Source organism: Rhinolophus ferrumequinum, chromosome 7, assembly GCF_004115265.2.
Source record: "Rhinolophus ferrumequinum isolate MPI-CBG mRhiFer1 chromosome 7, mRhiFer1_v1.p, whole genome shotgun sequence".
Lineage (NCBI taxonomy): Eukaryota > Metazoa > Chordata > Mammalia > Chiroptera > Rhinolophidae > Rhinolophus > Rhinolophus ferrumequinum.
Window position 1 is genome coordinate 15,291,034 of NC_046290.1, and position 13,388 is coordinate 15,304,421.

The 13,388-nt window shown below is 38.6% G+C and overlaps 1 protein-coding gene across 1 annotated transcript in view; it reads right to left on the reverse strand.

Annotated features, from left to right (window-relative positions):
- Window positions 1-8,323, reverse strand: part of CDH12 (cadherin 12) — an 893,592-nt gene extending 885,269 nt beyond the window's left edge. Inside the window, exon 1 of the mRNA XM_033110569.1 lies at window positions 7,915-8,323. The gene's annotated coding sequence lies outside the window, so the exon portion shown is untranslated. The remainder of the gene's footprint in view (window positions 1-7,914) is intronic.
- Window positions 8,324-13,388: the final 5,065 nt, after the last annotated feature.

Genomic DNA, 13,388 nt, shown 5'->3' on the forward strand with positions numbered 1-13,388 from the left:
GAGAAATACTCAACCAGAGGAAATAAGTTTCCACTCTACACTGACTTTCATAATGCAATTAACTCCATTAGAGAGTGGAATTTTGAATACTGTTCAAATTAAGGCAGTGCAGTTAGCAGCAACAGCAATTCAGGAAGAATTAGCAATGCCCCTCTGAAGAGAGCTACTGAATTAAACCTTGGAGGGTTTTTAAGATTAAGCCATTTAATTGTTACTTTAGGAGCTCTGGACATTGCACAGAAAGGAGTCCAGGTGTTAATAGTGATTCTCTTCTGTTCTCTTCAGATAACAAAACTGATTCTCAGAGCCAATTAAGACAAATCTTTAAAGACCTTCTTCCCCCTTTTCAGTGTATCCTGAGAGGCTTATTTTAATTGTCGACCATGAGGAAATCGGGACATTATACATGGTGAGATGGTACTGAACTTTGAGTTTAACACGTAACTAGCACTCATCTAAATTATTCTGTCTTAATTTTAAAACCATTTTTTTTGTAGGCTGACACATTGTATTCTTTGTATTCCCTTAATCATTTTAACAGGAGAATACTGTTTCAGTACCAAATAGTAATACAAATGGCATGACTAATTAATGATCATTACATTTAGGGCCAAGTTATATGCATGAACATAGTACCATAAAAAGTCATATAATTCACGAGTATGTCTTACACTCCTCCCTAAAGATAACTGCTCTTAACATATCATGTAAATTGCTCAAACTCCTTTTACGTGCATCTGTATAGTTAAGGGAGTACATGCCCATTCCATTCTTTCATGCATTCATTTATTCCTTCACCAAACAAACACTCGTCGAGGACTGCTGTACACCAGGCACTATTGTAGGGCTTCCCTCGTGGGGTTTGCAGTTTATGTTGGAAGACAGACAATATAAGCAGCATCACATAAGCTAAAGCAGGTTCCATTAGGAGAAAATGAACCATGGATAAAGGTCAAGATAATTCTTCTGGGGGAGGATGTGCTACTCACATACAGTAGTTAGAAAATATAGCTCTGAAGTAATAATATTTAAACCAAGAAGTACCAGGGGAAGCTGAGTGAGTGTTAAGTCCCTGTGGCAGGAACAAACTTGGCATAATGAGAAAAAAAAATGTAAGGGTTAGTCCAGATACTGACTTCAAACCATGAAAAGTACTGGAAGATCTGCAACTGGATGATATCCTGGGGGAGGGGTAGATGAAAGTAGAAGAAAGACCAGTTTGGAGACTAACAATAGTGGTTGGATCAAAGGTATGTATGGTGGTGAGAAGTGATTGGATTAAAGATATATTTAGACAATAAAGCCAGGAAGCCAGTAGATTCAATACTGATTGTGGAGAGAAGGGAGGAAAGCAAGGCCTCAGAGGTCGCTCTAAATTCTTAAGAAGTTAAACGATTCTATAATTTACTGAATGAAAAAGATGAGGAAAATGATATTTAGGTTGTGGGGAGGAAGGGCAGAAACCAAGAGCGTGGTTCCGACCAAATGGTGTTTAAAAATGATTATTACATCTTGCTATGAACTGAATGGTGCCAAAATTCAGAGGCCACGTATGTTGAAGTATTTATACTAAACGTGATGGCACTTGGAGATGGGGCCTTTAGCAGGTAATCATGTTAGATGAGGTCACGAGGGATGGGGCTCTCGTGAGGACGTCTGTGCTCTTATGAGAAGAGACAGCAGAGAGCTCCCTCAGTCTCCCTCTGTGCATGAGCACCAAGAGGAAGGCATATGACCACACGGGGAGAAAACAGCTGACGACAAGCCAGGAAGAACCTTCTCCCCAGGAGCCACGTCAACTGGCACCTACATCTTGGATTTCCCAACCTCCAGAATTCTGAGAAAATAAATATGTGGTTCGCGCCACTCAGTCTTGTTCTTGCAACTCGGGCAGACTAATACAGATGTGCAAGTGGAGACACTGAGGGGGCATTCTAACATTGGAGTCTGGTGCTCAGCACAGGGATTGGAGACGAAGGTACAGGTTTGGAAAGAGAGATTCAGACGGCATTTAATCGCCTGGTACTGAACGGGAATACCTCTTCAGAAATTTCTAGATTGAGAGGTGAGGAGGGCCTAGGAAGGGGTCCCAGGATAGCCTGTTTCTATTTATAGGTCTAAACTCAGAGAGCTCAGCGAAGGAGAATGAAAATCAGCAGTCAGTGACAGAAGAATAAAAACAGAAGATACTGACAAGCACAAGAAAAAACATATTTCTGCAGGAAATAATCCAGTGTTGGAATTGCTGGATTTTGAATTTTGATGGATATTACCAGATTGCCCTCCAAAACGATTCCACATGTGCAACCCACACAAAACCCTACGACATGGGCCTGTGTTTTTGTTGTGTGATTGTGTATTTTGACTTAAATTTTTATTTTTAAAAAGTAACACATGCATGACAATATTGCTATGTGGAGGACGAGTAAACTACAGGGCGGGGGCAGATCACACACCATATATTTTCATCTATACCCATGTTTGTCTCACCACTGGTGTTATATAATCATAAGCATATACAATCCATTGTTAAATAAACATGTGAAATACTGAGATTTGAATGTATTTTGGACTAATATCTTTTTAATACTGCTGTTAAAATTTATCTTATGTGTATTTAGTATTTATAGGAATGAGCTGTGCATGTTACATTATTTCACTCAACTCTAATTCTGGTTGCAACAATTCCCGTTCATATTGGACTTCTTCCTATTCTAGGATCTTACGATCTTATAATAGTGACCTTCTTCTAGTAGGCAATTTAGCACAGATATTGGATACTGATTAACATAACTTTATGTCTCACTGGTGACCATCCTCTACTTCAGAAAATTATTCGGGGCTTCCCATTCTTGCCTAAGTAAATATATATAACATAAAACTTTGCCAAGAGCTTACTTTTTTTTTTTAATTTTTACTCACTATCCTATTGTTAGTAATAAATAAAAGCCTTGCTTTTAAGTCTGCCAGAAATCATATCCCTTAGAATAATGGCTAAATTTCATGGAAATAAATATTGACTCATAATGTTGTAGGAGTATATTTTGGATATATTGTTATTTGCTTGTTACTTCAAACAGTCCTGTGTTCTCTCCTCAGAGATAGTTTTAATTGAATCATAACATTTATTGCTCATGATAGCACCCCAGCACTTTTTCTTTCATGGACAGAGTCTATTAATATTAATTTCCTCTAATTCTCAACAACTTTCAGGCATTTGGATCTCTTTCAATTACACCTTAAAGTATTACTTTGGATAAATTAACTAACATCACATTTTGGTTGATTATGTCCTAACAATCTTTTTGGCATTTAAGATATTTTAGTAAATGTTGCAATGTCAGCTAAGACTATTTGATATTTGGCTTTTGACTATTGCACTTGCATTATTAAAAATAATGACACCTCCTAATTGTATCTTCCACCTCTGCCCTGGATAAATTTTCATCTTGTCTTTGTTGGTCTGCAAACTCAGGAGCTTCCCTAGTAAAATCTGAAACTGGCCACTGTCCACAGAAGGCAAGGAGAGACCGAAGAAAGAGGCAGGCCACTCCTACCTGTCTTGGGTAGCTGCAAATGAGTAGATATTGACATCCACCCGGATTTTAAAAGTTTACAGAAAGACCTTAACGGGGTTCAGTCACATATGCAGTCTAAATGGTCTCTACAATGCATTACTCTCTTAAGGCTGTGTACTTGAAACAGCTTCTAGTGTGGGAATGGTGAAAGGAACATACATTCCAAGGACAGGGGAAGGGGAGAGGAACCTATAATTGCTCAGGACCCGCTGGAGGGTCAACCAGCAGTCACAGCCTCTTGATGACCTCCTTCAACACTAAGATCTTTATTATCATTAATTTTCCTTTCACTTTCTAGTGATTTCCGTCTCATCCATTCACATGTTCAAGTCTTAAAAAAAAGAAAAGAAAAGAAAAAGAAAATTCCACAAACTTCCATGGACTCTATACTAGCTCTCTAACTCCATCCTATTATCCTCTTTACTTGACTCTAAACCTTTTGAAATGTGGTGGTGAAAGTTGCATCATAATCTAAATTTCACTGAATCTTAACACTATCAGAAATGTCTCCTTCTGTCTATTGAAAACATTCTTGCCAAAAGTAATTTCTTGTGTTTTTTTCTTTTTTTTGATAAGTGACCTGAGGACCACTTTCACCCTAACATGACAAATAAATTCCGGCACATAACAAATCCTGCCCAACCCATGTTTCATCTAACCCAGTCGGCCAGCTCTGGCTGCATTTAATCTCTGTAAATCTAGCTCGCTATAGTCATGGAAATGTGAAAGGAGAAAGACTTGACCATCAGTGAGTGCTCTCTATGGGGTAATATTATACTAAATTAAAACAAGAAACCAAGGACCAAAAAGTTAAGTAATTTGTCCCAAAGTGCCCATAGAATAATTCTCAACCTTTGTATTCAAACCATTGTCTGACTCCCAAGTTTTGATTTTCCCACATCATGATGCAGACAATGAATTCGGACTCTCATCTTTGTATGGACAGACACATGTTTTCTATGTTATAATAATTTTCCAACAAATAGGCATTCTAGAACCCATTGAGGATATGCCATACTAAAGGTGTGATCAATCATGTTTGTAATTAGAGTCCTACTTTGTGGGTAAGTCTGTATTCACAACCTATGCCCTAATGTTTAACTACTTCTTTGGTACTTGGAACTAAGTATGCATCATGCAGCCACTTGAATGTATTGATTTAGGAGTTTATATGTAAGTCCTGTATTTCTCTAATGAGTATCAGTGCACAAATTAAAACCTCACCTTCTCTCACATGAACCTTCATATATATATATATGTGTGTGTGTATATTATGTGATGCTTTAAAATAACTGAGTAGCCACTATTGATATTCAACACAGGCACATTATTCAAATTCACACACGCATGTATGCACATAAAATATTTTTTTCTCGAAGTTTGGTGATGAGTTTTAGCATAGTAACTCAGAAAAAAATGCTATCGCCTCAAAGACAAAAATTAAAATGCTTTTAAAATCCATAAGAGTGCAACTTGTTCATTAACATGTATTAGTAAAGGTAATGGTAAGTTCCCAGTAAAAATCATAAATTTTTATTCCTTGAATGATTGCATGTATTTTATTTTTCTTGATATAAATTGAGCCTATTCATAAAAATCAAAATCAATATTTGTTAAACAGGAAAAGTGAATTAATGTCCACCTCCAGTTTAATATAAATAAAATTATGAATTGGTGCCACCTAAGCAAAATATTTATTGATGTAGTAACAGTGACATGGTAACGCAGGACACAATTACTTTAAAAACAGCTATAATTTGTTAAAAGACTAAAAGAATAGTATCTTACCTTAAATAAGACATCTGTAATCGCACTTTTCCTCTGAAAGTCTGAAGACATTTACAACAGAGTCTACTAGTAGGTCATTTTAGTACAGAGGTCCTTAGATTTGATATTTTTTACATGAAAACTTGTCTCACTTCTGAAGAGAACAATCTCTCTATGCATCTTCCTACCATAATTTTTAGATAGATTTAATGGTAGGATGTCTAAACAGCATAGGTGTGAAAACACAGTAATAGTTCCCATTTGATGTAAGAACAGTTTAAGTGAATGATTTCCAGTTCTATTTCATTAGCCAGAGTGATTTGATGTGAATCACAGTGCCTTTTTAAAAGGTAGAAGTGACAGATATTCTTATCAACTACTCAATGATAAATGATTGATTGCATCCAATATCACAGACAATTACATTAAATACATTCTGCCAAAATACCAGATGCAAAAGATGCTCAATCTGAGGAAACCAGTTTTGTGCTCTATCCTTAAAGGGTGCAGTCATATTGAGGTGTAAGAATGGCAGGTGAAGCATTAACAGGGATTTTTTTCCCATAAACTATGTAAGCACTGTTTTTCCTGTGATAAGAACATAATATGTATCACCCCATAGAGGGAACAAATGACATGCTCTCTCCCATCATAATTCAGCTCTTTTTTTTTTTTTTTGTGGGAATTATCTAAAATGATCACATCACTTAGCAGATCAACGGAAGAAACGAGGTCCAGTAGGAAAACAGGATTCTTGGCTTGAAAACTTCCCCCTACTGCTTGAAAATGGTACACAGCAGTAGAAGTTAAGAATCCAGCAACTGGAGATTTGCTGAGCACAATAGAAAAGAAAATGAGATTTTTTTCTTCTTCTTCTTCTTTAGGGAACTGGGGCTTAACACTGGTAGGATTAAACTTGGAAGTTAGCCTTCACAGTAAGAGCTATTAATACTGTAAGGGGAAAATATATCTTGGAATTTGATTTTCAAGTTCATGTAAAACCTGTTTTCATTCCAATAGTTTCTGTAGCAGGTGGAGGAACAATCACTAGATCTTGTTATTGAACATGCGGATGTGCCCCTTAGTTAAATTAGTTAAGCAGGAAGCTCCTACTTTGTCCGTAGTTATGCTCTTGAGCATTCCAAAACAATCTGTCAATCACCTGCTGATGGCTTAGGAAGGGTAATGATCTGCCTCTCAATTCTGAAGAGACCTTCTACTGAAATCATGGAAATATTTATAATACAAACCAATTCTCTTAAATCCCTTTCTAGAAATAATAACAAAAACATATGAAGTAAAATGATTCTCAAATTGTTTAAGATAGTATTTTAATGAATAAATGATGCCAGTGTATGATGAGGTTCAATATTTCTGGACAGCTGTGTGTCTGGATACTATTTTATAAATCTTGAAACTAATCAGGTGTGCTGAAAAGATTAAGTAAACTAAAACCTCCTCTGTATGGTTGGATTTTTATGTTTTGGTTATGTATAGTGTAATTTAAAACTGTAAACGCATTTTCAGAACCTACTCTATTTATTTTTCCCCCCTACAGTCTGTATGTAAGGTAATTTTCTAGCTGAGCAGTTTGTGAATGAGCCTCAAAATACCTGGTGAGAAATTGAGACTCATGAAATGGTCACAGAATCTGCCAAAAAGTATGTCAGTCCCTTCTCCACAAAAGACAGAGAAATATATCTATGAGATGCATCAAGCTCCCTGAACTACAGACGTTCTGAAGTCACTGATTCCCATATAGAAATAAACAACGTTTTAAAAGAAGAAAACGTAACATGCTGAAAGTCTTTTTGAAAAATGACTTGTTACTATGTTCTATATTGCACACATTTCTTACTTTTTAAATATACCACAGAATGATTAATACTCTTAAGATAATGTTGAAATGCATATTATATAACCCACAGCAGCTCTGGTAATCTGTGTCTCTTCCACTTGTCCCAAATTAGTTTTGTGGTAGGAAACTCAGAGCGCTGTATCCTGAAAGACTAGCTATTAAAGCATTTAAATTGTTTCCCAGTTGTGTTTTTTCATGAAGAGTGAAGTTTTAAAATGTACATGTCTTAATAAAAACCAGCGGAGAAGAGGCTGAGGGTCTTGTATTAAAAAAAAAAAAAATCAGCAGAGACAGGTATTTACAGAAGCTGTTTGACAATATAGAGCATTAAATATTATGTTGTAAAAAATGGATATCAATAAAGCCATTTATAAAATAACTAGTTGAACCCCAAGCACGCCTAATTACTTTCATTTGAAAATCTAGCCAGGCTAAGGAAGGTACATTGGTGATGAAAACCTTTCTTTCCCTCCCCTTTTAATTTAGCCTCTCGCTCTGAACTAGAGACTTGTCTAGTTAGAACTTAACGGAAGTTTCCCAAAGAAAAAGCACGCACCGGTTCCTAATTCAGATGCCAGATCTGTATGCAGCCTCATTCAGCTTCTGACTACGCCAGGAAACACTTTATTAATCATGTATGAATTTCGGTGCGTGTGCCCTGCAGCGATCAAACACGATGCAATCCCAAACATATAAAGAAACCTTCCTTACCTGATGGCAGAGGCGGCAGCAGCGGGAGCAGCAGCAGAAACAGCAGCAGCAGCAGGATGCAACAACCCAGCCTTGCACTGAAGGTGAGACCCTTCTCTCTCGTTCTCTCTCTCGCTCTCTCCTGTTTTTGTCTCCCCCCTCTCTTTTAAATCACTGTAGCAACAAACTGTCTTGCATGTTGTCCCCTATCATTCGCAGAAGGTTCTCCCAGCTGGGCAGCCAGCAGACACCACTTTCTTCCTGGAAGAGGCTGCCGGTCTTCTCAGAAACGCCTGGACCCCTCTCTGTGGCTCCCTCCACATTTACCCTTCAGATCAATAATGCTCTCGGAGCTGCTGGAGCGCAACTGCAGCGGCGAGCGGCCAGCCAATGGGGGCCGAGGATTCCCTCCAGTCATCTCCCCGCCCTCAAAACAAAACACAGCGTGCCTTTGACACATCACGGAGTTGTGAAAAGTCATAGAATCCCATATTTGAAATGTGGCTTGTTTGTTCTTTTTTTCCCCCTAGCGTTCATTGTATAACGCTTGGAATGTGTGGAAGGACTCCGTAGCTGTAGTAGAGGGTGAAGAAGGTTCAGCTGATAAACTGAGAGCATCTGGGTTCGTTTTCAGCGGAGGCTTTGGGGTGGAAATTCTTGAGGACTTGAAAAATCAGAGAATGATCAGACGGGAAGCCAGAGGCTTGGATTCTAGTCCTCACTCCACTAAGTAGCTTGTTTTATTTTTGTGGAACAGGAAAAAAATAAGTCAATTTTACTTGGAAGTTGTCTCACTTTCTAAACGTTTTCTGAACAAGAATCAACTGCTAATTGGTAAGAATAACCTTATCCAAGCACTTTCTACTAATTCATTTACCTGTTTCTATGCTGACTGACCTTGATCCAGATTAGGTGAGGAACCAAATAGTGTACAGACAACATTAAATTAATCTAATTCATTTAATTTGGGTATATATTGTGAGAGTTTTGTATTAACATTAATTTCTCTTAGTGAGGGAATTTGTTAGTGATTACTTGCAACTTTATAGAACATTATAGTGATTTTTAATTTTATAATAGAGTATTTCTATTGATAATAATACCATTACCTCCAAAATCACAAGCTACAATGTGTGCTTTATCCACGATGATCTTTCTTTACGTAACTGTTGATTCACAACCTTCAAAGTTCCCCTGGAAGAACCCATATATGGAGGGCAAGGGGACAGTTAAGAGGCAGCTCTCCAGACGGGGGGATGGCAGGTGTAACCATCCAGGGAATTTACAACAAACAAGGGTAGTTTGGGAATCTCTGCACCTGCCCACCACATTTTAAGAGTTTAAATAGGGGCCGCACCTGTGTTCCGTCACTACACAGTCCTGATGGTCTCAGCAACACCTTTCTCAGTGCTGCTTTCTTGAATGGCTCCCAAGATGAGAAGCGTGGGCAGAATGCACTGTCCAAGCACACAGCAAGGGTGAGGAGCCTCTGATTTTGCGCGTGCTGCTCTGGGCCACTAGTGGTTGTGTCCTCTCAGTGACCTCCAGCAATTTCACCGTTGATGTATTGAATAAAAATTTACTTAAACAAGTTCATCAGGAATCATTTAGTTTTCTCTCCGAGAATCTAAGTCACTTTATCACTTATGTGTCAAGAATGCAACAATTATTTGGGATGATTATTTAATCTAAGTATGTTAAACATCTCTATGTAGTTATATATGTATAGGTAGCTTGAACAACTGCACAAATAAGAATGTCTTTTCAATGTCACTGTTGAATAAAGAATAAAATTAATGTGTCTTCCTGCAATCTTTCTGTTCCACTGAAGTAATACAAATGGGTTGATGCATTTGGTGTAGCCAAGCTTTGTGTGTCGTGACAAGTTGAAACAGCTTGGGGACACTTTACTAACAAAACAATTTTTTCACCTGTCCATCATGTGAGGGAGACATAGAAGAGTGTACTATTTACAGTGTTGTATGCTGTGTCACTATAAAAGCGGGAATGCTCACCTTATTGTCACTCACTTATGTACCCAATAAAATGTTACTCAGGGCGTTCACTGGCAATGAGTAGTCATCTGGCTTTTGTGAAGAAAGGAATATGCTAATGAAATGAAAACCATAACCATTGTTTATGTCTGCATTTTATAATAAAGGGCCCTCATTTATTTCAATTCATTTATTGATCACAAATAACAAGTCTTTGAATACAGAACATTGTGTTCTGTCGGGCAATGGTTTTCAATGTGTGGGCTCCAGACAGAAGCAATGGCATCACCTGGGAACTTATTGAAAAGGTAAATGCTCAAGTCCTTCCCCATTCCTACAGAATCAGAAATTCTAAGAGTGGTGTCCGGAAATCTGTTTTATTGCTGCTTCAGGCAATGCACACTCAAGTTTGCGAGTCATTGCTCTAAGAAAGGGGTCTGTAAACTACTCTAGTAGACCATCTACCTACTTTTATAAGTAAAGTTTTACTGGAGCACTGTCACATCTATTCTTCTCATATTTTCTGTGACTGCTTTTGCACCACAATTTCAGAGTTGAGTTGTTGTCACAGGGACCTATGACTTAAAGCCTAAAATGTTTATTATCTGTCCCTTTAAGAAATATCTGTCAACCACTGCCTAGGGCATGATAAGATGTGTTTTATAATTAGTACAGATGATAAGTGTTGAGAAAGACATAACATTTGAAAATGGGTGGATGCATATCGATTAATGAAGTCAGTAGAATTTGAAATAGATTGAAAATGATGATGTGGTATATTACATCAGTACATGTGTTTTACAGATTTTTGCTGTTCTACCCTGGGGAGTGTCATGCAATGTGTCAGGCGGGGTCTCAGCTCATGCTCCCCACATAAGAACGCAGGACATGGGGAGGCCAAAAAGGAACAGCCACGAGCCATAGGTAGGGGAGTCCTACCACTATATTCTCGCTGGTAGCTGGGTTCGAGACACAGGAAGCAGGAGCCACACTATCTGCAACCTGCATCCACTTCTCTGACAACCAACCCCACTTGCTAGCTGCAATCTGCCATGCTAACTACAATCCACTCTTGCTAGCTCCGCCACCATCTTCTTGCTAGCCCCTATTTTTCTGCTAGCATAGCCACAGCAATTATATTAGTGGCCAGTGGCTCACTGGTTATAGCTGATGGCCAACTAGCCACAGCTGATGGCCATTCAATCACGGTTGATAGCCATTTACTACTTGAGCCTGCACCTTTCCACGTGAGGCCGAGAGCCTGGAAACTGCACTCCTGGCTCTGTCCCCACAGGGAGGAATGTAGTTTTCCTCTTCAGTCTTGGTATATAACTTGTTGTGAAACATGAATGGGAAATAACATTATCACCTCCAAGCAGAATACTAAAGAAGACATATAAGTTTGCACCCACTTCGTATAGAAGCTTTGATGTCGGGCTAGGTTGTTGGATGTGAAGATTATTGAGGTCTTAGCTGTCCCAAGATGAACATGCAGCTTGAGAGGGTAATAAAGCTTTTATCTCTAAGCCACTGAGATTTTGGGGGCCACATCTTACAACACTAGACCCTAGTTTATCCTGATTAAACCACCTAAGTAGAATTAAAGTAATTAGAGGTAAGAAAACCAGTGCTAAAGCAAAAGTGATAACTGGGGCAAGGCATTTCACTGGTGACTCAAAAATCATTTTGGGGGAAGAACAATAAAACAAGTAGAGTTTCTTTAAGAAAAGAGTGTCCTGAAAAGTAGAAAATGAATATTAAAAAGAATAATGATAGATGATCAAGGTTAAGGATATAGAACTTCATAATTTACCAGTGAGAACCATGGAAGACTGTTCAGAAAAGGAGTCAAATCATCAAAATTATACTATAGGAAGATTACTCTGTTGGCAAGGGAGAGATAGAAAGATAGTAAACAAAGGGAAATTCAGCACAAGGCTGTGAAAAATTAAAACATGATGTAATCCGGGCCGGAACTCAAGCATTGTCACCTACATTCAATGAGTCAACAAAGTCTATCAACTTGACTGCCTACATATTGATAAAAGCATCATCATTTTATCATTTATTTTATCTACAGTTGTCATTGCTTGCATTCAGGCTTTCATCTTTCCTCCCTGGATGTTTGTAGCCATCTCTTAAAGATTACCTCTGTCTCCTTGACATGTCTATCATTGGTGGACAACTTTAATCCAGGACTTACCCAGGCTGATGGGAGCTATCCAATCTCACAGGAAAGGGAAAGGAGACATAGGAACCAGGAGATTATCATTCAAACCGCAATAACTTTTTCTCAGAAGTTATGAACATTGCTTCTGTTTATATTTCCTTAGCCAAAGAAAGTCACAGACACATAGCTAAGTGTGATGTCAGTGTGACAGAGATGCATAAACTTCCTAGAGGAAGAGAAGCACGGTAAGATCCAGTCACTGGTTTGAAGAATAATACTGTGGGGACAGAGCCCCAGAGAGTAGTTTCCAGGCTCTCGGCCTTACGTGGATGGGTGCTGGCTCGGGTAGTAGATGGCCATCAGCTGTGGCTAATTGGCCATCAGCTATAACCATTGAGTCACTGGCCACTGATAGAACTGCCACGGATACGGAGGGAAGTCGAGGAGAGTCGAAGCATGTCGGAGAGTCGGTCGTTTGGCAGAAAAGCAGACAGCAAGTCGCATGTCGTGTGAATCCAGCCTCCAGTGAGACTATAGTGGTATGACTCCCCTATCTATGGCTCCGTGGCTCCGTGGGTGTTCCTTTTTGGCCTCACCCTATCCTGTGTTCTTATGTGGGGAGCAGGAGCAGAGACCCCGCATAATGCCCCGCATGACAAATACAATCTACTACATTCTCCTCTGAGCTTAAAACAACAAAAAGATGAGGTCACCTACCAGGTAGTTTGCACATTTACAGTAAAGATCGTATTTTCTTCATCTTCATTTTGCCATTTCATATAATACTTATGGTTAAATTGAAATTATTTCAAAAAATTACATATATGTGTGTATATATATATATATATATATGAAATTGTGTGAGTATAATTGAGAGTATTTTATTGAACTATGGATGTAGACAATAGAGCAGTAGAGAGAAGAATAAAATCAGAGTAGTCAGTGTTTTAAATCTTGGAGATGTGCACCATTGCTTGTATTCTCCTTAAGGCAGAGGATGGACCAAAGGCACATGTGCACAGTTTATATACCAGATGATCTCCAGAACCAGCCTCATCAAAGTGGCTACTGTGAGTAACATGGCTTGACCCCAATGTGATTTCTGGAGAAGTACACAGAATACTTCCAATAATTTTCCAATCAAAAGTCCAGGAACTCACTTCTCTTATTGATATAGATTTCCTCTATTTTTTATAATATCGACACATGTAGGCACAGTGACTCCCACCTGTGTTTTCCATGTAAAAGGAGCCCAAGGGTAGTGAGCAAAGACAAACAAGCCGAACTCTCTTAAGGGATTCACCGTGAACCGTGGATCACCACCACATGGA